General features: G+C 36.8%; 1 protein-coding gene across 1 annotated transcript in view; it reads right to left on the bottom strand.

The window, feature by feature from the left end:
- Positions 1-24,626, bottom strand: part of tlr18 (toll-like receptor 18) — a 100,628-nt gene that overhangs the window by 60,933 nt on the left and 15,069 nt on the right. Inside the window, exon 2 of the mRNA XM_028793972.2 lies at positions 7,057-7,295. The gene's annotated coding sequence lies outside the window, so the exon portion shown is untranslated. The remainder of the gene's footprint in view (positions 1-7,056; positions 7,296-24,626) is intronic.

The following is a 24,626-nucleotide window of genomic DNA, read 5'->3' as shown; positions in this document are numbered from 1 at the left end:
CAGCACTGCCTTATTATTTCTAGTAATGCATTAGGTCATGGTGTCTACCTTATGGTGGCTCAGTATGACAACTTACATTTGAAACTGAATGTAAAAAAAAGATTAACCATTAGATTTTAGGCTATATGGGACTTACCAGGTTAAGTACAACATGCGAACAACATCACTTCCTGGAATATAAACTATTTCTTCTATATATTTTAAATATTTTAGTAAAAACTTAATCCAAGAACTTCACCACTTTTATTATCGGCTGGAATAGCTTTACCGGGTGGGAGTCATTGCTCTCATTGTAAAATGGTTTCTGTGTTTATAACGTTTATATGGTTGGCTGGAGAAAGAAAACATTAACTTAAGTTGTGGCCAGCCAAACTTTCACCCATAGCAACTGCTGCCAGATGATTACATTTTTGTGGTCAGGTATTTTTTTTTTTTGTATAAGGACATCCAAAAGTGAATTGTTTATACATGATAGCCTTGATATATAAAAAAAAATAAGAAAAGATAGCATTACTGTGGAGACTGACATTCCAAAGAAGAGAATTTTATGTTTATACCAATATTGCTTTAAATCTCAATTATAGACTGTGTGCGTACAGAAACAATCTGGTTATTCCCTAAAAAGAATTTGTGGATCACTGGTAGCATCAGGATTTTGCTGAAAGCACTTAGCAATGCATGTGGTATGGAAGAATATAAGAAATGCAAATACAAACTCAAAAAACAAAGTGGCTAAGCATCATTATGGAAATTAACTAGAAGTCACGTATTGCAGTTGTAATATTCACACAAACTTTGGCAGGTACTAGAGATGTTTATGGACTACAAAGCAAAGCCTAGTCCAATCTAATCTATTTTTTAATAGCTGATGAACTTGATGGCTGCTACACCTGCTTTGAATGTGATAATAAGCAGGCAAGCATCATCATCACATGACTCATCTTTCTTTGTTTCTATACCTAGAAGAAGGAAGACTTTTGCATTAAATGAATTGATGCCCACAAGGCAACCAGTTCAGATAAAATTTCATGGCATTTTTTAACATCTTCAGTGACATATTTTAATATTTTGCTGAAAGAATCTGTAGTACTGATTGCTTCAGTTATCCCTGTGCCTGAATAAACAAACGTGGACTGTCTGAATAACTACACACTGGTGGCACTCACTTTAAATTCTGTGACCATAAGGCTAGATATTTAACATATGGATTATGCCGCAAAATGAATTTAGAGATTCTTTAATTGGTGTTTTGATATTGTGTGCTGTCCTCAATTTGGTTTCCCATTAAAGCCAACTGTAAAATTTGTTACACCCATTCTGTATGAAAATATGAGTTTAAAACTGTTTTTCTGGGCCATTACTACAAGCAACGCATAGATGAGTAACAGATATAAAAGTTATATAATATTCTTTTCATTGAAGAATGAGTATTTTGTCTTTCATTCCAGCAGAATATTAAAAGTATGCCCCTGTGTGTTGCTCGATTATGGAAATTGTGTGTAGTAATGTTTGCATCAACACTAAAATAAAATGCATTTATGAAATGTTGTTGTGATAAGCCAAATAAAAGTAGTCACACACAAGATTACAATTACAATGGAATCATGAACAAAAAATGGAATTTTAGTGTAGTGCGCTGACTGCAAGGGGCAGCAGCTGATTTTAACTGGAATTGGGTGATGAATTACAATCAAAATAACAAACTGAGTTGTAACAGGGAAATCAAGAAAACAAATAAGCAAGGCTCAACATGTGCACCAAAAATCAAGTCAAGTAACAAACAGAAACTTGAAAACCAGTAAACACACACTCACACACATACATACACGCACACGTAACCTGAGCTAATATTTTAATCTTAAATCATAGTTAAGAAACTGGGAAACAATTTGTTAAACAGAACTTTTATTCCCTTGTTGTTTTGAAAAGTTTTAAGGTTTGAGGTGAATCCATTCAGAAAGAACTGCCCATGACGCTTATCTTTGTACTTTCAAATCAGTGACGTCACACATTGCACACTTCATTTTGACCTTACCTAGCAATGGCATAGCAACCTTCAACAAATAACAATCAAAATGGCAGCGGCCATAAGAAAAACAACATGGTATGGTGGGAGATCATTACTTAATTTCAACATTGTGTGGCAGATGGCCAGGGATCTTGCCCCACCAGGACGCCTAGATCAAGGAAGCACAGAGAGAGGGGCAATATCTCCCCTGGATGCAAGAGGGCAGCCCTCTTGATTTCCATCAAGGGCCACGGATACGGACCCTCGAAGCTCAACCCTGTAGGGGCCCATGGCCTAACCAAGGGGCTGCCTGGATGGTTCCTGAGCCCTGGAGGACAGCACTTCCACCACACCAGGAAGTGCTGCTGGAAGACCATCATCAAGCACCTGGAGCACATCCGGCGCATGTTAAAGGGGCCACCTCACTCCCGGTACTAGCCGGAGTTGGGAGGAGGAAGACTGAGCTTGCGAGGAAAGAGTGGAGGTGAGCAAGGAGAGGAAAAAGGACTGAGTAACTGTGTGAGTTGGCAGAATCACTGTAAATAATAGTATAAATAAACAGCATGTGTTTGAACATTGGTGTCATGTCTGTCTGTGGCCGGGCTAGCTTTTACAATTGTTACAATGTATCAAGCACAGAATCTAATGGGGGCACAAGATTCCTTGACCTGTATAACCCCTAAAATGAGTCTCTCAAAACCTTTTTGAGGCCAAGGATAACTAATTTAAAAAAATCAAAAATAAACCCCTGCTCTTGACATGTAGCTTCAAGGAGGACATTGAAAAATGCAGACTAGTTTTGGCTCACCTCCACTTCCTACCACACCCAATTCCTTGCTTTTATTAACTGCCTGGTTGGAATGTGACTGGCACTAGATCATTATTCATACAGGGTTATTTTGCCTTTTACTACTGTTGGGTATTGCTCTTTTTAGCTGGATATTGTAAGTTTATGAACTTCTTGACTTTTTGTATGCCTAATCTTTGTTTTTCTTACATGTGTATCAGTCTCAATATTTTACTTGACTGCACAACTGCTGCTAGGCTTGCTTTATTTTTGTCATGAAAGAATAATCAACTGACTAGCTTATCACATTTTTACCATTTAGTCGCATGATGCACTGGCAGGTATTTGTAAAGACTGTTTCTGTATTTAAAGAATGACAAATAATGATAAAGCAATGACTTGGTAGTGGCTGACTGAGCACCTATGACAGCAGAATGCCAATGACTCAGATGAGGAGGGTGAGCTGATGTGCCAAAAGTCATCCAATCAAGTAAAGGCACAAACAGCTCTATGCAAATTCTGGTACTGAAAGGTCTAGGGGATGGATCTCCCTCTCAGAAATAATAAAGAGATTGGAGACTGGAGCAGAGTTTGGTGCTGCTTGAGTGTGTGAGCGTGACAGTGTGTTTTGAGTGGCTTTGGAGGTCAGAAATATACAGTAGGAGCATCTCTGAAAGACAAACTTGATTAAGAGCTGGTGGAATTCAAGATAAGTACTTGCAAGTTTCAAAGCAATTGTAGCAGAGTGCTGAAGGAAAGATCCTAAAATGCAGGACAGCCATTATTGGGAAGCTGGAAGTAGCTGCAGAGCTGGCAGTGGCAGCTAGAGCTGGGCATACAGGGTACTCTAAGAAGAACATTAAACTGGAGGAGCAGTCATAGGGTGAGACCACTAGTTTGCATTCTAGGGCCATTAGTACTGGAGAGGATTTATGTGTAAGGCCAAAACACCAGAAATATTGAAAAGGTGATGGCATGTTCTGGGGGCCACAACACCAGAGCTTAAAGAATGGTGTTTGCCATGGTCACAACACTGGGAGAACACATATAACTCATTTGTAAATACTTCAAGCTGAAATAAATGGCTCAAGGAGTCCTTAAACCTCATTGTGTGTGGGTGGGTGTGTGTCGCTTTCTTTTACATGCTCCCTATAATAATATAAAGTGATCAATGTGTCAACATCTACTGTAAATAGTCACTAGTGAGTAGTTTATTTTGAAAAAGAGCTCTCCACATTTAGCATTTTAAACTAGCAATGAACAAAATGATTTGAGCAAAACTGAATTTGGTACTTTGAATTGTGTTTCCAGCAAAATGTGTGCCGTCGATACAAGAAAGGCATTTATTTAATGACTGGAATTGTTTTTGTGCAATAAATCTAAATTTGTCTGTCATTTAGTATTAGTATGTAAATTAAAATCTTCAGTGAAAAAAAATCACTGGGCTCATCTTATGTAGATATTTTATTGAGCAATTAGATGTTTAATGTATTTGTACTGATAATGAATTCCTAACCTATCATGATGCTAAAGATACATTGGAGACAGAAAATAAAGCTCCATGTCCCTTGGAGCATGCATATCCTCAACTTCATCAGCAAAAAAACAAAGAACAGGAAAAGGTGCTTGCTGTGTAATGCTGCAGCTTCTTATGTTGTGAGATTTTCTTCTGGAGAAAACACGGCAATATGCACAATGGTGGGTTTTGCTGTGTCTTTGTAGGGAAAATATTCAGTATGTCACAATTTTAAAAATTTGTTCACATCACTTGGTGTGTGACAGATTACATTTGTTATGCAACTGCAGAGAAGAACACAGGTGAATTCAGAAGCATAAATGATACCATATTCCTCATTTTACACCACAAAAAATCCTTTAAAACTTCCCGAAACTCTTTTTAGTTAGTCTCACAACTGCACAATTTTACTGTCACTTTGTCAAAACTCTTTAACTATCCCTATTAACTGGCACTCTATTGCAAGGTCAACCTAAGCCACACTGGACAAATGTAGCCTTGCTGATGATCGTAATTTGTACATGACAGGAAATTGGAGAAGAGCCATGCAAATAAATGCAGGGAGAACACTTAAAATTCAGTGACCACGATGGAGTTGAGCAGCAGCAGTCTTTATCCTCTCCACTACCCATATTTTGAACAGAATTATTTACAGTAGTTGGATGATCATTAAACATCACGTATTGAATTATAAAATCAGCTTTCCACTACATTAGATCATGTGTATTTATCATTTGCCGCATTCACTTACAGCATTTGTTCAGAAACTATGTTCTCTTTCAATGGAAGTGTAAATGTAGATTAGAAGTACAGTATATTTTCTTTAGAAGCTTTCAAGCATTCTACTCATTTGTATATACAGTAATTAAAGTATGAAGAAGAAAAAACTACATCATACCTTCAAGTACCCAATACTGCTTAGATTAGGTTAGGTTAGATAAAATAGACTTATTGTCTTTAAACGTTAACTGTTCAAGTGAGAAACACTGACAAAATCCAAAATGAAAAGTAATTGTGTAACACGTAAAACAACCTTCAACACAACACTAAAACACTATTATGTGAACACTGGCATACTGGGTCAAAAAGGCAGTTTCAAACATACATGGGAATTTCGCTCAGAGCTGACATATGTTTACAGACAACATTTTCATTTCTGGAATGCTATGGTTGCTCCTGTACTCACAAATTCTCACATGGTGATGGTTGCCAGAGTTTTCCCATGTGTAGTGATTTTCTTGACTCTTTTGCTTTTCTAAATGATATATCACTGCATGACGATCATTTCATTCTCTTAGAAGCTTGGCTAGATACTGACAGTGATGTATTAGGGGCCATCTGTTTTTCATTTGCTCCACTCCATCAGATATACCGTAGCTGTAAATATGCCACAAACATGTGTATCACAATATGCTCCCTTTTTTAAACATACAATGAACACCAAACACTTTTTAAAACATTCAACCATTTTGTGTATCTGGTTGCCATAATGTTACATGGCTGCTATGGGGCCTTTGATGTAATGGCAGTCAGATTATAAAAATCTTTTTTTTATTTATGACTAAATTTTCACACACAGTCTATTGATTTTAGTGTTACATACTTTTGCTATGACTGACTTCCCTACCCAAGTCTCTGTCACTTGATTAATTAATTTGTTCCAATGGCACTTTTGGTGGCCAAACGTATGCCACTCAGGTATTGATAACAACATAGAGACAAATAAACGTTTTGAAAGTGGCATAGTAGAGCTTTGCTTATCTTATCCTATGAGGTCACAGTAACTGCAGATTGCATTAGCTATAGTACTTCCTAACAGGACAAGAGAATACAAATGTGCTGTCAATAAATAAATAAAATAAGTGCAAATAGATTAGTCAATGAGCACAAAGAACAATGTGCAACATGCACAAACAAATAGGCATCACAGTGCCAAAATGATGTGACGTGTAGACATTCTAAATAAAACAGAAGGCCCAACAATTTTAGTTGTTTCTCTAGGCATCCTTTTATGTGGAAAATGATCATTTTTGCTCTGCCTAAGTGGGGATGACAGATTGAAAAAATGTGATCAAGAAATTAAATCATAAAACTAAATTGAGGTCATAACAGGCAGAAATACAAAATTAAACCAAAATCACCAAAGCCAAGATATTATCCCAGATTCAATAGATTGTCAACATTTTGTTTTTAGGAAGTCTTATAAAGCATAACAAACTACACCACAGATGATTTATTTTCTTTGAAATTCAAAACCTGGGATGACAGAAGTGGTGTGCTGCCATAATAAATACCTTTCCCTTCATAATGTTATGCCACACTGATTAAGACACTAACATAAGGTAAGCTTTCTAATGTGAAGGACGAACAAAATGGAAGCATCCTTGATAAAGAAAATGGATAGAGAAACAGTAAATAAATACAATGCTATAAAAAACAAAATTATACAAATGGCCAAAATTACTAAAACTAGGTACAAATATCAAAACCTGAGTTCACAAAACTCCACAGTCTTCAGAGCTGTGACATAACAAAGTCACAACGTCATGGCTACTTTAAAGCCATAGAAACAATCTGTGATCAGGTGCTAAGCAAAACAATGTGAACAAAACAGAAATAAATGAAAAAACTGAATAAAAAAGCAAGAAGATCCTGTTAAATCCATTTACAGTATATAGTTTCACAGCAACAGAAAATGTTCTCAAACTCTCTCCATCCTACTGTTCTTTCACTCTCTTCCCTTACCTATTGTCTCTGCTTGATTCTACCATGGAGCTCCTTCTAGCTCTTTGCTGGAATAACGTCAGGGTAAAAGATGCCTCTATATAACCCAAGGTTGTCAGGCCATATGCTGCATTCATCTGCGCTCGACCTATTCAAAGCTTTGAGTTTAACATTTCACCTTCCCACTGCAGTGCACTCACATGGGTTACTGGTCGGACTATTCGGAGAAATGTGAGGTTGCTGTTGATTTGTTAGTTCGTCTGCAAAAAAAACAAAAAGTCAATTAAAGATAAATAGCATTTTACGTGCAAATAAAGAGCAAAATAAATGTATTAAATGTGTATCACTTTGTTACAAATGCAGTTCGACCAAAAAAAAAGCACTTCTGGCTGACTAAGTTTCCTGTTTTATTTTATGCAAACAGCTAAGGGTGAAAGGTCAGTGTTACATCACAACTTGGATATTTCAAGTAACTTTGTTTTCTCTGAATTGTCCAAGTTGCGCTCCAAGTTCATAGAGCATTCATGTGGTATTTTTGACATTGGAAACTTGTATTTACTGCCAGTCTGAGAACATGTAAACACAGCAATAGTAGCATCTCATGATCCCTAGAAGTACTGCATTCCTGATGATCTTCTTCCTTTTAAAGGGACTGGCATCTGTGATTATGTCAAACATGAACTGCATCACAGCTTACCTGGAGGAAAAATAGTTTATCCCAGTTGAACAACCACTTCTGGCCATTATATGTTGATAGTTAGGCACAGGTAGTTAAGCAGAGAGCAATGCTGAGCTTTCCCTTAACTTCTTAACTAAAGATTATGTCATGTTCTGAATGGCTGCAATTTTGTAGTTTTGATTTCTTTTAGTTTACATGTAGGATAGTGTTACTTTTCGATTTTTGCAAACATCTGAATCATCACAGGATCAGACAGAGCTTTGTAATAACAAATATACACATAAAAAAGGGCTTACTGGAATTAATAATGTTGCAAACTTCCAAGCTGCTCAGACTTTTCTTATCAGCCTATGTTTAACGCATGTGTATTATTATAGAACATTCTTCAATCAGTAGTTACATCCAAACTGGGTGTAACTCACAAAATTCTTTTTTGAAGTATTTCATTTTGCAGAGTTACTAAAGGATTTGTATTTTAATTAATATGATATCACATAACGTTCCTAGGGCAGTAAAACTTGGGCAAACATTTATCGGCTCCATGCCAAAAAATTTTTCACTGTTTAGTGTTCAAGTTACAGCACACAATGATTTATAAAATTTCACATTAAATGTGAGGCATACTTCATTTTTATTTTTATCAGTTTTTCTACTTGAACATTTTGTTTAAATTAGCAAAAGATATTGGAAGAAAAGAAAGCACACAATGTAATTAAGTTGTGTTACCAGAAAAATGCTTGTCACAGTGTCTCATTCTATACTACTGGGTTACATGGAAGCAGTGCAAGCTGTGGTCAATGAAATTAATAAAAATTTACAGTGGTGTTTTTCAGGACTTTATTTTAGGAGCTACACTGTTATTTGATGTAAGCAAGGCTTGTGCTGCTGATCCAGCGTGCGTGAGTGTGCCCTGCAACTGACTGGCGCCTCATCCAGATCTGGTGCTTACCTTACACTCACAGATTCTGAGATCGGCTGTGGCTCCCCCAACATCCTAAACTAAATGGAGCTGGTGTGAGAAAGCTGATACAATGTCTCAGTTATAACAGGGACGCCATATTTCCTAAAATAACTGAGCATTTATGGAGTTCTATAAGATTTTACATTCATTTTATTCTATCATTTTTCAAGACTCATTGAATTCCAAGGCATTGGACTTTTTGTTTCTGTTGAAAGCAATTCAACCAAATTGTTCCAAAATGCATGGCAATACACTTGCGATAGATAGATAGATAGATAGATAGATAGATAGATAGATAGATAGATAGATAGATAGATAGATAGATAGATAGATAGAAAGAAAGAAAGAAAGAAAGAAAGAAAGAAAGAAAGAAAGAAAGAAAGAAAGAAAGAAAGAAAGAAAGAAAGAAAGTGGAGATTGAGTTTTTGTGTATTCCCTGGGGTTGAGTTCTATGGGAGCAAAAGCACCCCAGGGCACTAGTGACCAGAATCAGTATTCTACTGATCCCACAAAGGGTCTTTGTAATTGAAATAAGTAGAAGTGGCACTAGAAGCATTCCCGAGAAGAGCTTTATAAGGACCTCCACCTCCTCAGTTAGACTAATAAAAAGGAAGGCTGAGAGGAAGGAAGGAGTTATTCTATTTGGCAATTGCTTAAATGACACTTGAAACCTCCTAGATATAGCAAGAAGAGTGAGAAAAGATAGAGAGGGACATATAATTTTTTATTTTATTCTAGCTTATGTGTTGTGTTTACTCCCTCAGTTTAACCTCCGTTTTTATAAAGATATGTACCTTTCCTAATCCCGACCAGTCCAGTCAATTGAGTTGACCACAGATGAAAGCCAAACAAGGTATAGAAACATTTCAGTGATGATGAATAGAATGGGATGCAACTGAGCCATATTTCAAGTGCCATAGCAAAGGGGCTTAATACTTGTGCCAATGTGATACTTCAGGTTTTAATTTATAATAAATTTATACCAATTTCTAAGATCCTGTTTTTGTTTTGTCATTTGGGAATACTGAGTGTTGCTTCATGTGGGGAAATAACGAATTAAATGATTTTAGCACACGGCTGCAGCACAGCAAAATTTGAAAAATTGAAGGGGTCTGAATACTTATGTATGTATGAAAAAAAATAAATTACCGCTCAAGATTGTGTCAGTTTGAGTTAACCCGGAGTATCCATTATCCATCCATACATTAAGTCTCATACCTACTTTATCTAATTCATTGTTATAAGAACCCAGCAGTACTGGGTGGAATCAACCAATAATCCTGGATGAGGCATCAGTCCAACATAAGACACTTCTGTTAAGGAACGTAGGAGTTCATTTTCTTTGTCAAATTTGGGAAAGAAAAGCTTATATTTTCTTATATCGCGATCTCCAGCCACTCCCCTGTCTATTAGGGGTGTGGAGGTGGAGATTGTTGAGGAATACAAGTATCTAGGGGCGCATATGTGCAATAAGCTAGACCGGTCCAGGAACTTGCTGACCATATATAAGAAGGGTCAAAGTAGGCTGTATTTCCTACGCAAGCTCAGATCTTTTAGTGTCAGCAGCACTATGCTGCGGATGTTCTATAACAGCGTGGTGGCCAGTGCCATTTTCTTCACTGTGGCATGCTGGGGGAGCAGCATGAAAGTGGCAGACATCAGGAGACTAAACAAACTAATTCAGAAGGCTGCCTCTGTGGTAGGAGAGAAACTGGACAGCTTGGAAACTGTGGCAGATCAGAGAATCTGTAGGCTTCGGTCTATTATTGAAAATGTTAATCACCCACTTCATAGTGTTGTGGTTGGACAGAGGAGCGTTTTCAGCAGTAGACTGACTAGCATTAAGTGCTCTACTGAACGTCATAGGAAATCCTTCCTCCCGACAGCCATCAGACTCTATAACTCCTTTTCCGGTCACTCACCCACACTTTAAGCTATTACCCTTTTTCCTTATTGGATATCCAGGTACAATTTTTCAAGTACTTGAAATGTGCAACATACTATCTGTTCTTGTGCAATAAATTGTCTGCTCTTCACATGAGAATAACCTTATTTGTTCTCAAAATGTACAATATTAACTTAAGGTGCAACACTCTGTATTTTCATTTGAGACTTACATTTATTATACTTTATTATATTTACATGATTACTTTTATACGTTGTCTTAGTGTAACATGTCCCTTGTCTGTTGTTAAGTTGTAACATAAGTAATTTCCTTCGGGATTAATAAAGTTTTCTGATTCTGATATTTTGACTATACATTAAACCCTAAAACATAAATGATGATTTTTGGGAATGCCAGTAAATTGAAAAAAATAACAAAATAAGAGAAAGAACCTTGTATTTTTTAACAAAAACAGTCAATTTAATATTTTTATTTTATTAATTTTCATTGTAATCATTCCATACAAACAGATCAATTTATAACCCAACAAATTTGAAGACAAATCAAACCCCACCCCTGAGAAGGAGAGCTTAGGTAAAGGAAAATTGCTTTAAGCTTTTTAATAAGGCAACATTAGACAAAAGAAGGGGAGAAGAAAATATCTATATAAATAAGAGATAGAGAAGGGAGTTAAATGCAATAATAGTTAATTCTCTTATTCTAAAATAATATTGATTAAATCCTGCCATGTTTTGAAAAAATTTTGTACAGATCCTCTAACTGAAAATTTGATTTTTTCCAATTTCAAATAATATAAAACATCGGTTTCCCACTGACTTATCAGAGGAGAATTAGGATTCTTCCAATTTAACAAAATAAGTCTGCGTGCCAAGAGTGTAGTGAATGCAATCACCGTTTGCTTGTCCTTCTCCAATTCCAGTCCATCTGGAAGGACACCAAACACAGCTGTTAGTGGGTTAGGAGGGATTGTGATACTAAGGCTGTCTGAGAGGCACTTAAAAATTTTTGTCCAAAATGATGTTAGTTTGGTGCAGGCCCAGAACATGTGACCCAGTGAGGCAGGAGCTTGGTTGCAGCGCTCGCAGGTTGGATCCTGGCCTGGAAACATTTTGGACAGTTTTAAGCGAGACAGATGAGCTCGATATATAATTTTTAGTTGAATAATTCTATGCTTTGCGCATATAGAACTCGAGTGAATTCTCTGCTTTGCTACCTTCCACTCTTTTTCTGATATATTGATTAAGAGATCTTCTTCCCAATGTCCTCTTGGATCTTTGAAAGGTAGGGACTCTAATAAGATTTTATATATTGCGGAAATAGTGTTTGTTTCCTCGGAATTGAGCAGTATTTTTTCCAGCATTGTGGAGGGTGCAAGGTGGGGGAAATCGGGCAATTTCTGTTTAACAAAATTTCTAATTTTAAGATAGTAAAAGAAATGTGTAGCTGGGAGGTTAAATTTTGAACGTAATTGTTCAAAAGATGTAAATATGTTGTCTATATAAAGATCTCTGAGCATTTTAATCCCAAAACTTTTCCAGGTATTAAAAACTGGATATACTTGTGAAGGTTGAAAGAGGTGGTTCTCTTGCAGAGGTGCCACTGATAAAAGATTTTCCATCTTAAAATGCTTCCTAATTTGGTTCCATATTCTGAGTGAGTAAAGCACAATTGGGTTATTAGTATATTTGTGATAACTTTCATTTATTGGAGAGCAGAGCAGGGAATATAAAGAAGTACTACAGGATTTTACTTCTATTGCGGACCAAGCCTGTGTATGTTCATTTATTTGTGTCCAGGTTTTTATGGCTTGTATGTTTGCTGCCCAGTAATAAAACTGAAAATTAGGTAAAGCCATGCCACCTTCTGCCTGAGGTCTTTGTAGGGTCGCTCTTCGGATACGTGGGTGTTTTGAGTTCCAAATGAATGAGGTTATTATTGAATCTAACTGTTTAAAAAACGATTTTATTGATATATATTGAAATGTTTTGAAATAAAAAGAGAAGTTTAGGAAGGATATTCATCTTAACAATGTTAATTCTTCCGGCTAGAGTGAGATGAAGGGTTGACCATCTATGCAAGTCTTGCTTAATTTTTTCCATACAGACGCCAAAATTTTGTTGATAAAGAGCTTTATGTTTACTTGTGATATTTACCCCTAGGTATTTAAACTGATCTGCTATGGTAAAAGGTAGGGTGTCTAATCTAATATTATATGCTTGTGAATTCACTGGAAAGAGTATACTTTTATTCAGATTAATTCTAAGACCAGATATCTTTTGAAATTCTGTTAGTGCTGTTAAAACAACAGGGACAGTGTTTTCTGGGTCCGATATATATAAGACCATATCATCTGCATATAGAGAAATTTTCTGTTCCAGTCCTTCTCTGACAATCCCCTTTATCTGATAAGAATTTCGGCAGTGAACCGCCAGTGGTTCAATAGCGATTGCAAACAACAGTGGCGACAAGGGACATCCTTGTCTGGTACCACGTTCTAGTTTAAAGTAGTCTGAGCAAATGTTATTATTACAAACTGAAGCTTCTGGACTGGTATACAGTAGTTTGATCCAAGCACAAATATTCGGGCCAAACCCAAATTTCTCCAATGCAGTGAAAAGGTAATTCCATTCGATCATGTCAAATGCCTTTTCTGCGTCTAATGATAGTAATATCTCTGGGGTGTTTGATTTTGCTGGTGAATATATAACATTAAACAAGCGTCGGAGATTTGAAGATAGATGTCGGCATTTAATAAATCCAGTTTGATCTTGTGATATTACCGAGGGCAGCACTTTCTCCATCCTTCTAGCTAGGATTTTTGAGAGTATCTTAACATCATTATTCAGGAGTGAAATTGGTCTATATGATGCACATTGTAACAAGTCCTTATTTTGTTTAGGAAAGACGGTGATTAATGCTTGTCGAAATGTTTGAGGTAGTATTTGGTGGTCTTTAGCTTCTGTAAATGTTGCCAATAAGAGTGGAGCTAGCTGAGTGGAGAATTTCTTATAAAACTCTACGGGGTAACCATCAGGGCCTGATGATTTCCCGCTTTGTAGTGACTTTATAGCGTCTAGTAATTCTGTTAGCATTAGAGGTTTATCCAGTTCCTCAGCACTTGAAGCATCTATTTGTGGTATTTGTGAATTATCCAGAAATGCATTAGATTGCGTGTTGTCTTCTTTGGGCTCAGTGGAATATAAAGACTTATAGTAATCTCTAAATGTGTGCATTATTTTATTATGGTCGATGATTTCTTCTCCATTCTTGTTGGTGATTACTGGTATTGCATTGTGAACTTCTTGTTTATGAATTTGTTGAGCTAAAAGCTTATTAGCTTTTTCTCCGTGTTCATAGTAATGCTGTCTAGACCAGGGGTGGGCAGATTCAGTCCTGGAGGGCCGCAGTGGTTGCAGGTTTTTGTTCCAACCCAGTTGCTTAATTAAAAACCAATCCTTGCCAATTATTTAATTGCATGGCTTGTTAGTGCTTTAACTCTGCCATGTCAGGTCATTCTCATATCCTAGATTTATTTTCCTTTCTAAGGATATCGTCCAAATGATTTGAAGTCTAAAACAGATGAGTAATTCTCAGTGCTTCACTTTTTTCTCTTCACTTTCCTTCCAAGTATTTAATTAAACCAAATAGTGTGTGATAAATACACACAGGTGTAAATGAAAACCAGCTAAATGGAGAAATGCTGGTCTCTTTTGTCATTTGCATGGTATTGCTAATTAGGAGCAATTAAAAACCAAGAATACAGCTGTTTAAGACTAAAATAAGCAATAAGGGTTCAAAATCTTAATGAGCGAGACAACTAAAGTGAAGCTGAAGTGTTACTTGAGCAATAAGGGCTTCTTATTAAGCAATTGGGTTGGAGCAAAAACCTGCAGCCACTGCGGCCCTCCAGGACTGAATCTGCCCACCCCTGGTCTAGACTTATAAATAAGTTGTTCAGTTTCTTTAGTTGTTAAGATGTTAAGTTCTGTATGCAGGGCCTGCCTTTTCCTGTGAAGAGCTTCACTTGGACGCCTGGCTTGTTCTTCATCTATTCTAGTAATTTCATTTCTTAGCTCTGACACTTTCCTGGTTTCTAATTTATTTCTATGGGAAAGATATGAAATAATCTGGCCTCTTAAGAAGGCCTTTAGAGTTTCCCAGAGTGTTCCTGCAGAAACCTCTGTGGACGTGTTTGTCTCTAGGAAGAAGCTGATTTGTTTGGATATAAATTCTGTGCAGTTCTCGTCTGCCAATAAAAGAGGGTTAAGACGCCATCTGCGAGGTGAGTGTGAGGGGCTTAATGATTTTAGCTCCAAGACTAGAGGGGCATGGTCAGAGATAACAATTGTGTCATATTTGCATGATTTAATTGTAGGCAGGAAATTATTATCTATAAAAAAATAATCAATTCTTGAGTAGCTATAATGCACTGGTGAGTAGAACGAATATGTTCTTGAGTTTGGGTTAAGAAACCTCCAGGGGTCTGATAAGTTGTGATCATTTAAAAACTGTGTAATTATCTTTGCAGTATTAGATGTCGTCCCCCCTGTCACAGGAGTCCTATCTAAGAGTGGATTTAAAACACAATTAAAGTCCCCAGCCATTATAATTTTATGAGTGTTCACATTGGGAATGGATGCAAATAGATTTTGCATGAATTCCTTATCATTAACATTGGGTGCATAAACATTTATCAAAATCATTTTACTGTTATATAAGTTGCCCATGACCATCACATATCTCCCTTCAGGGTCCGACACTACCTCTGATGCTACAAATGGAACTGTTCTATGTATGAGAATTCCCACCCCTCTAGTTTTCTTTATAAAGCTAGAATGGAACATTTGGCCAGTCCAGTCTTTTTGTAATCTGAACTGATCCTTGGTTAGTAAGTGGGTCTCCTGTAGAAATACTATTTTAGCGTTTAAGCCTGTTAGGTGAGAGCATACTTTCTTTCTCTTTAATTCGTGATTCAGGCCTTTAACATTCCAGCTCACAAAGTTAACTGTCCCATCATGGAGACATTGATTCTGAGTTTTTAATGTCATTTATAGTTTTAATTGGTAATATGGCAGTTTTAATCTTAGTTTCAAGATTCCCCATGAGTTATTGCATTTTAGCCTATTGTTGCATTGATATTTATAATTATAAGAATTACAAGAATAGATTAGATATAACCTGCTCTCCTTCTCTCCCCCCTTTATCCCCCCCCCCCCCCATTTTGCCTCCCCACATGAGGCTAGATCCCACTTCGCGATGTTCCAGTCCTCTGACATACGAAGAGACAGAGCACGTCCAAAACAAAACAAACCCCACCCTGCAGCGGCGTTACAGAATTAAAACAGAGATATCTTTTGCAGTTAAATTCTTAATACTATCTGCCGAAAATGTTCTCATTAACAATATTTAAGCTTGAAATAATCTTCAGCGCTTTTAAGTTAAGATATTAAGATTAAAAAAAAAAAAAAAAAAACAACCCTGGGAATGATTTTAAAAACTAGTCTAGGATAAACCTGGTAATTCCTACTGTAATAGTATAATGGTAATTGTATAAATAGTAGAACAAGCAATAAACCAAGGGTATGAAGTTAAACAGTCTACTTTAAGGTATAATAAAATAAAAAAAATAAAAAAAATAAAACGAATCCTACTTTAATCACTTCCACATTTTCACACTCACGTCTATAACTCTATAACTCTGATTAAAACATAAACATATAACATATAAAGTCCAGATAAAAAAAAAAAAAAAAAAAAAAAATAAGGGATGTATAATTATAATACCAGTCTCTTTAAACATGGATCCAGAGATCAGATCATAGGTCCTTCCCGTGCCTTGATAGAATACGGCTCTTTATTAACTTTCAAAAAAGTGTCGGAAACAGCTTCTTTAGTTCTTTTTCAGCTTCTTCTTTGCTGAAGAAAATATAATGTCGATCTTGAACTTCCACTTTCAGTTTGGCAGGATACAAGAGGCTGTATTTGATATCGGCTTTCCGTAGCATCCTTTTAATGTCGATGTAGGATCTGCGTTTTGCAGCTGTTGATGGTGAGAAGTCGGGAAAAATACGAATAAGATTATTTTCGAATATAATCTCTTGCTTGTGTCTGAGAAGTGCCATCACATCAAGCTTACATCTTAGTCGCTCAAAGCGGACAATAAAAGACCTAGGTTTAAAGGCGCTTGGTATCTTTGTGCGATAAGCCGTGGCTATCTCAATGTTGAGTTTAAAGTCATCTCCAATTATTTTAGACAGTAATTCTACTGCAAATTTCACTGGGCTTGAGCTTTCTCGTTTCTCAGGTATACCCTCAATTCTTATATTATTTCTTCTGCACCCATCCTCCAGGGCTGCAAGTCTGTCTCCAAGTTTTTTGCATTCCGAGTTCGCAGCTGTGGCTTTTTCATCGGTGTTAGATGCCAGTTGTTCCGCTGTTTCCACTCGAGCCGTGAGTCCCTGCTTAACGTCTTCCAGCTGATCTGAAACGTCATTAATATGATCATCAAGCCTTTTCAGTTTGGAATTAGTTTCTTCAATGTGTTCCACTAATTTCTCCAACATATCTTTAAAGTTCACGTCAAAACGTTTAAATAAACGCGTTTCCTTATCTTTGTTATCCTTCTTGAGCTCAATGGCCACCTTCTTAAGATCATTTGTGTTATCTTTCTTAAGCTCCTTCATGGCCGTAACCATGGCAGTGGACTGTGTAGCGATCATCTCTTTCTGTGTAGCGATCATCTCTTTCAGTTCGGACAGTTCACTTCGGCTTTCGTGCTCCGCAAGTGAAAATGCAGCTCCTGTTACAGGCTCGCGATGAGTAGATGAGAGCACGTCCTGTAGAGCCCTTTCTAGTCTCGAATGATCCTCAGAAATCGGCGATCCCTCGCGACCTATATCACTTGCGCCTTTGCTCCCATTTTCACTCTCGACTGGAGACGATACAATGGAGCGGGGGTCCCAGGAATTCTGCGCACTCTTCTGCCTGTTCCAGGTCAGTCTCCGTGAGGCCATACCTTACACTTGCACTCAGGCCGGAAGTCTGTCCGGACTTTGATGCAGCTTTAAGTTTCTTTTCTGGTTCTTTCTGACTTTTCTTCTTGTTACTCATGCTTGTATATTGTAGTGGAAGTTCCTTGGTCAGGTTAAATACAGGATACCTCTAAATAATATGAAATACGTGGGAAAATAAAGCCGCTGCTAGCGGAGCTCTGCTTCAGACGTCCATCTCCTATAAACGGACGAAACCAACCAGTCAACAGTCAATTGAGGTGTAGTTATTAAAAAACTCTGGAGTCTTTGGTTTAAATTCCAGTCCAAAAGCAGATATGAAGTTTTGCAATATTCTTTTGTGCATTTTCCTCCACATACTGTTACTTCATGCAACGTGATGCATGCTCCAGGGGACGCACCTACTTCACCTTGCGATGAGCTGAAGCCCCGTCCAGGGACTGTTTCTGCCTCGTGCCCAATGCTTGCTGGAATGGGCGCATCCCTGGATTGATGGATGTAATCATTAAACATCCTTTTCAGAGATATTGCGGTAAGGTGTCATCGGAATTTAATGGGTGTTCCAGGCAATTCACAACACAGAGAAGCTGAACCTGTTCTCACCGTGATAATATCTCACACCGCCACCAGGTGGATTCCTCCAGATTAGGCAAGCAAGTATAAACAGTAAACCGCTTGCGTAGCAGGAGTGTCCGCTGCAGCATGCATCGCGTGAAGTATAAACCCGGCCTTACTCCTCCCAAACATGTGCATGTTGGGATAATTGGCTATACTAAATTAACACCATACAGTATACAGTATGTGGTGTGTGCATTGTGAGATGTTATGGCAGCCTGCCCAGTGGTCGGGTTCTGCCTGCTATCCAGTGCTATTGGGTTAGACACTTTGAGCCTTGTGACCTTGAAATATCTAAGTGGACTAGAAAATGCCATTCAGCCCAACATAGCTTGTCAACTCCCATTTACTCACATTTTCAAAATATGACTAAGTTTGTATTTGACTTAATGTAACTTGTTCAAAGAATCTATAGCTCTCTTTGTAAAGAAATATTTCCTATTTTTTCCATAAAATTGGCCTTTAAGCAGCTTTCACCTGTACTTCCTTAGTCTTAGTCCTTATAAACCACTGCCATGCAACTAGCAAAACGTTATGGTAATTTGCTTTATGACCTCATTTTCTATTAGTATAATACTGAGCTGGCTTTTTAAGGACCTCCACTACCTTGGTTAGACAAGCAGGCCGCCTTATTCTTATCTCCTTTTTCCAGGTCCTTCTGAGCAATACCAGGATGTTGCTAATAAAAAGACCCTGTAAGCAAAATTTTCTGTTACTGAAATTATGGTCTAAACATGACCCCATTTCTTCTAAATGACTAATACAGCTGTTTTCTTTGGACCCCATGTACAAAATAAAAATAACAACCATGCTTTGTGTGGTTTCCGTTTTTGTCTTCTGTGCTGAATACAGTTCTTGAAGTGACATTAACACTGAAGTACATCTGGATACTACTGGTTCTACTTTTAAGCCTAGATATTTTCTTGATTTCAAGAGTCCCCCTTGTTGTCAGTTTAAGATGTATTCCCTAAAGATTTTTGATCAGTTCATCTCCTTTAGTTGGTAAGCGTCTCTGCAGTTTACTTCTCTTAGGTTTGTGCAGCTGGGCAGTTTCCCTTAGTACTGTCCGACTATATTGGCACCTAGACTAGCATGTTAATCTGTCACAGACTCCAACATCATTCTTTTTCTTTCCAAGGGGTTTTAAAGAAGGTGTTAGCTGTTTTGTATTAAATAAGAGTTGGCTTCCTGCCTTTATTGGTAGTCTGACAAAATAAGCTATTGGTTGCTGCTTTGCCAAATTGTATTTAGCTACTATTCTAGTTTTGCTTTATACAGTATCATCTTACCCTGATTATTGTTACCATTTGAAATTTTTAGGAATTGTATTGAATTAAGTTCTCAGAAGTACTATTATGTTACAAAAGAGTTCCAATACTCTTATCACACAGGACGATGTAAACAGAAATGTGATCAGTTTTAATCTTGTACATCAGCAGGAATGTATAATAAAGGAAAAGGCACAATGCTGCCCAGGCTGTTGAAGGTTTAAGGGGAAATAAGAAGTAGTGGCTGAAGTTGTCAGATATTGGAAATTATTCTCTGAGTTTCCTGACATATGGCAGATGAAATTTAATGCCAGCAAGTGTAACCTCATGTGAGGAAATTACATTAAAATAAAATAAAAGGAAGTGAATGTACAGCAACCCAATTTGAGAAGGTCTCGCTAGAAGAAATGGGCTAGTCTTGATCTGCATGTAGGCAGGGAAGGGGGGCTGTTAATTATGGGAAACTAGGAAATTGTACATAGTCTGAACACTGGAATAAGGAATTCTTTCAACTGAATAGTAAATCACATGCTATGGGAGAGTATTCAAGATTATATATTTTACTAAAAGATTTATGGAAATCTGGAAAAAACTATCAAGTTATGTGTGTAAAGTGGAAATTATGATAGTTATTGTACAGCATGGGGATGAGATACTGGGACAAGGAGTCATTTAAGACAAAAAGCTGACTTCTAAGCATTTTTAGTTTGCACAGCTACACATGTCAATATATTCAATGTCAAGGAACATGCAGAATGTCTAGCATGTAAAGGAGGGACAGCAATTTCCAAAAGTGTTAAACTCAAAATGACATAAACAGTAAAAATTAATCTATATCAGTTTCACGAGGAATACATTTTCAATGTTATTAATACAACAGCTATACCATTACATTTACCTGCCTGTTATATTCTCCAAGACTCAGCATGGCTGAATATCTTTGGATTTCACCTACCATTTGATTAAGGGAGGAACAAAAAGCCATAGCTTCTAATGCTTGAATATCATCTTCAACAAGCTACAAAGAACTAGAACTAATTTAGGGAGGGCTTTATAATAAGGACAGTTCTGCACAGTCAACAGGCCAACCCAAAGGAATTTACCACATTGCTAATGCAGTAGGCTGAACCAAATGGCAGTGTGGTGGAGTTGTAAGCTGCTGGAAGAAGTTTGTGTGGGGGTATGACCTGAAAAGGTGTTTTATAATTAAGTTGTTGGGTCATCAGCAAGAAATCCTGGAGGACAACCACCAAATTTAAGGGGTCCAAAGAACCTTAGGTGAGATGCTGTAGGCTATGATACCTGTATGACTCAGAAATTCATCACTTTGATTTTTTAATACATGATTAATATTAAGAATTGCATTACAATGAGTAAATTACAGACCACTTGGACCTACCATACTGCAGCTTATTGTGATCAGATGCCCCTTGCATCACCCATCTATAGTGCTGAGAAACAGAAAGATTTAATAAAAAGTAATTACAGATGTTGAACTAAAGGTTTTCAATGGTTCAACAGACTTGCTTAACTGAGGACAGCATTAAAAAGTGGCTATTTACCGCTAAAGAAATTTTTAACTGCTCCTCACAAAATAAATTTGATTTTTTCCAAGTTTAAGTAAAACAGGAAATCCTTTTTCCAATGTATTATGACAGGTGGATTACCATTTTTCCTGTTGACCAAGATGGAATGCCATGCTAGCAAGGTGGTATAGGTTTTTACTAAGCTGTAGTGTCCCATTATATGTTACCCCAAAAAAGAGTTGTTAGAGGATTAGGGATTGTTGTGAATCCAATGCTTTATGATAGACTTGGCTTTGTTCGTAGGGACCAATAACTCCAACCTATGCTATTTCACCCAACAATATGTGTTCAACAGAATCACAGGAAATATAAATGTTAAGAGCTTCACCAGGCAGAGCTATTTGATTTTTAAATCTACACAGGTGATCTTCTTGGTACAACCTATTTTAAGGTCCAACAAGTTATGACTTCTCAGTTGTTGTCAAGAACATGCTTATTCGCACAAGCCTACCAGAACCAAACACATATAATCACATGAAACAGAACTTGTGTGTCTTTCTCTTACCTCCATAGCCTCCAAGATTGTTTACTTAGAAAATGATTCCTGACTTCTGCTCAGTGACATTAATATAGCTGTCTTTAAAAGTAGCACAGCTAGGAAATTGAGTCATCTGTTTGCTGACCATGCAGAGAAGTTTCTTATGTACAGCTTCCCTGAACTGATCATTGAAGATCACCATTAAACAATGTTTTCTCTCTGGGCTACTAAACATTTTGCATGATTTTTGTTCCTGATTTTTCACTTCCTGTACAGTATGTTGGCATGCTGAGAGCTAAGAGAGAAGTAGAACTTGTTGCAGATGGTCTCAAACAGAGTCTGTTCCATTACAATATAGCACAAATTGACCAATTTTAATTTGATTTCATGATTTAAAAAAGAATCTTAAGAAAATGGTCTTTGTATAGATCTATATTTTCTGTAAGAAATGAGGACTGACTAATAAAATTTTATACAAGATGATAAAACAAACAGTACTAGCAATGACATTTTTGGCATTAAAATTCTGGCAGGGCTACATGAGTCAGGGAGAGAGATGCTAAAAAGTTGTTTGCAGACTATTGGCAGAGATGGTGCCATACACAGATGTCATCCATAAAAGCAGCTGGGTTATTTCATTAGTTTAATAAACAAGGAAAAGCTGAGAATTTGGGATGACCAGGAGAGAAACATTTACTGCAATCAAAGTCGAAACCTGAGATCCATCCTATTGTTTATTCCTACCAAAATGCTAATCAAAGAATCAAAGTAAGAATGCAAAAGTAAAGAGTCAAAAACCATCAAATATAAATCACAAGAATTAAACAAGAACTAAAGACTGATATCTCCTAACTCAGATAATGACTTATCTGACTGCATCAGTTTTTATATTGTCGCATTAATTTAATTAATTATGGTATTTCTGGAAATGTGCTCTGTAGCAGCCAAAACATGTGTTTGCAATGTCTGCAACTCAACATTGTAGAGCCCATCAGCAACAGAAGTGGAACAATTATTTTTATAAATTCTGAAAATAATATTAATAACAAATTATTATGATTCAGCAATTTTGAACATTCCCAAAATTCCCAAAATCCCAAAATGGGAACAGCTATAAACAAAAAAAAGTTGAAACAAGTGCTCGGGATTTTTTTTTTAAATACAAATTTTCAGAACAGTTTGTGCGTGTGTGTATAAAAGAGTATGAAGAGTATGGGAGATGGGCAGAGAGAGAGAGAGTAACAGATAATCAAACACTTAAAGAGCAGCACTTGCAAAACCTGCTCCTTTGCTGGAATACTGTACACTGGCTAGGGTGGGAAATGGTGGCTTAGATCAGCTCATGAAGTTAGGGAAAAACTGTAGATGGTATTGCGATTGATCCCAAGTGCTTGGCTTGAGGCAGAATGTGCAAGCAGTGGACATGACAGAGAAAAGATCATTGGAGTCTCATGGAAGGTTCTTTGGAAGATCATAGCAGCAGCAGTGGCATTGGAAGGTGGTTAAGGAAGGATATGGCCTCGAGAACACTTCATGGCTGAAAGGCGCAGGAGAAAGACTAGCAGCACCAGACACAAAGAAAATGTTCACGCACTCCAAAAAGAAATATTTTCTAGATACGAAATTACATTGAGCATATCGTGGAAAATTGGAAAAATTTGATTATGATGACTAAGTTGAGTTTAGCTGTAAACATTTTATGAATAAATTAAATTATGGAAGCAGTCTATGGAACATATTTAATTTTTGCAAAACTGACTCATCTGTTCATGAGGTGGTCAGTACCCCACCTGTCCTCAATGCAGGGTCGCTGCTGATTAATAAATATTTGCTAAGAAATTACTAATACTATGGAGTTTGCATGTTGTCCACTTGTCTGAGTTGTTTTTTTTTCCAGTTTTTGTTTCCACAATAATAATAATAATAATAATAATAATAATAATAATAATACATTTTATTTATACAACCCAAACATGTGCGGGGATGGTCAAATGGTGACTGCAAATTGGACCAGCATGAGCATATGAGAGTGTTTCCTGTGAAATACCAGCACACAAAACAGACATGGCCTTTCCTTTGCACCTCATGCTTCCATAAATTCATGGTTGGGTGGCTTTAGCTTTAAAGAAACTACACAATCTGATGGAATTATAAGAAAACTGAAAAAGAAAAAAAAAATCCAAATAAGTTTTCAGACATGAGGTTAATTAATGCTGCACAATCCTAAAGCTTCACTTCACTTTCCATCTCAAACCTTATGAGACCACAGAGCTGTATGTCCGTACTTGGCTTCCCTGTTCTCAGCAATAATCTCTATCTCCTCCTACAAAATTCCCAGTAGCCCCAATCCAGTTCTTAGATATAATATAGTATATGAATCAAATATGCATTTTAAAATTAATCCATCACAAGAATTAAAGATAAAAATGAATTTATAATACTGGTTGGTTAATTACTCCTTTTTGTTTATTAAAATATCAGTTTTATCATAAAGCAGTCTGACAGCCCGCTGCACCACATGCATCAGAAGTCATTTTAAAATTGCAATAAACCATTGACAATGAGGTTGATTTTTTTGAAGGCTGATGGTGACCATCATTAAACTAATAGATAATTAGATGAACCCTTGGAGCTCTGACTAGGCTTAAATTTGGTGTTTACTAGTCATTGACATGTTCTCTTTGGAAACGTGATCTATACTCAGATTATTTCTGAGAGAACAACAGAATAATCTGGTCCGGTCTGCATAAACAGATCTAAGATATTAGAGGAAATCTGGTGTGTTGAACATCAAATAAAGCCAAAATGGTTGAAATTGTATGCATATTTAATTATTTGTATTTCTGAATTGTTAGCTATTTAAATGTTTTACAGAAAAAAATATGAGTATATAATTTACATTTGTACTTAGCTAATTTTTAAAAATCAGTGCAATCCTAAGATGTGCTATTGTAGAGCTTTATTATGAAGAAGTAGAAACGTTTGGGCAGCATTTTGCTGTGCACTCACAGGCTCTCTGTTAGTTCTTACATCGATGCAGGTGCTTATTTTTAAAATGGCAGAGAATTAGTACTCTCTTTTTTAATCG

The sequence above is a fragment of the Erpetoichthys calabaricus genome, chromosome 2 (genome assembly GCF_900747795.2).
Source record: "Erpetoichthys calabaricus chromosome 2, fErpCal1.3, whole genome shotgun sequence".
Lineage (NCBI taxonomy): Eukaryota > Metazoa > Chordata > Cladistia > Polypteriformes > Polypteridae > Erpetoichthys > Erpetoichthys calabaricus.
This window is presented reverse-complemented; position numbering and strand designations above follow the sequence as displayed.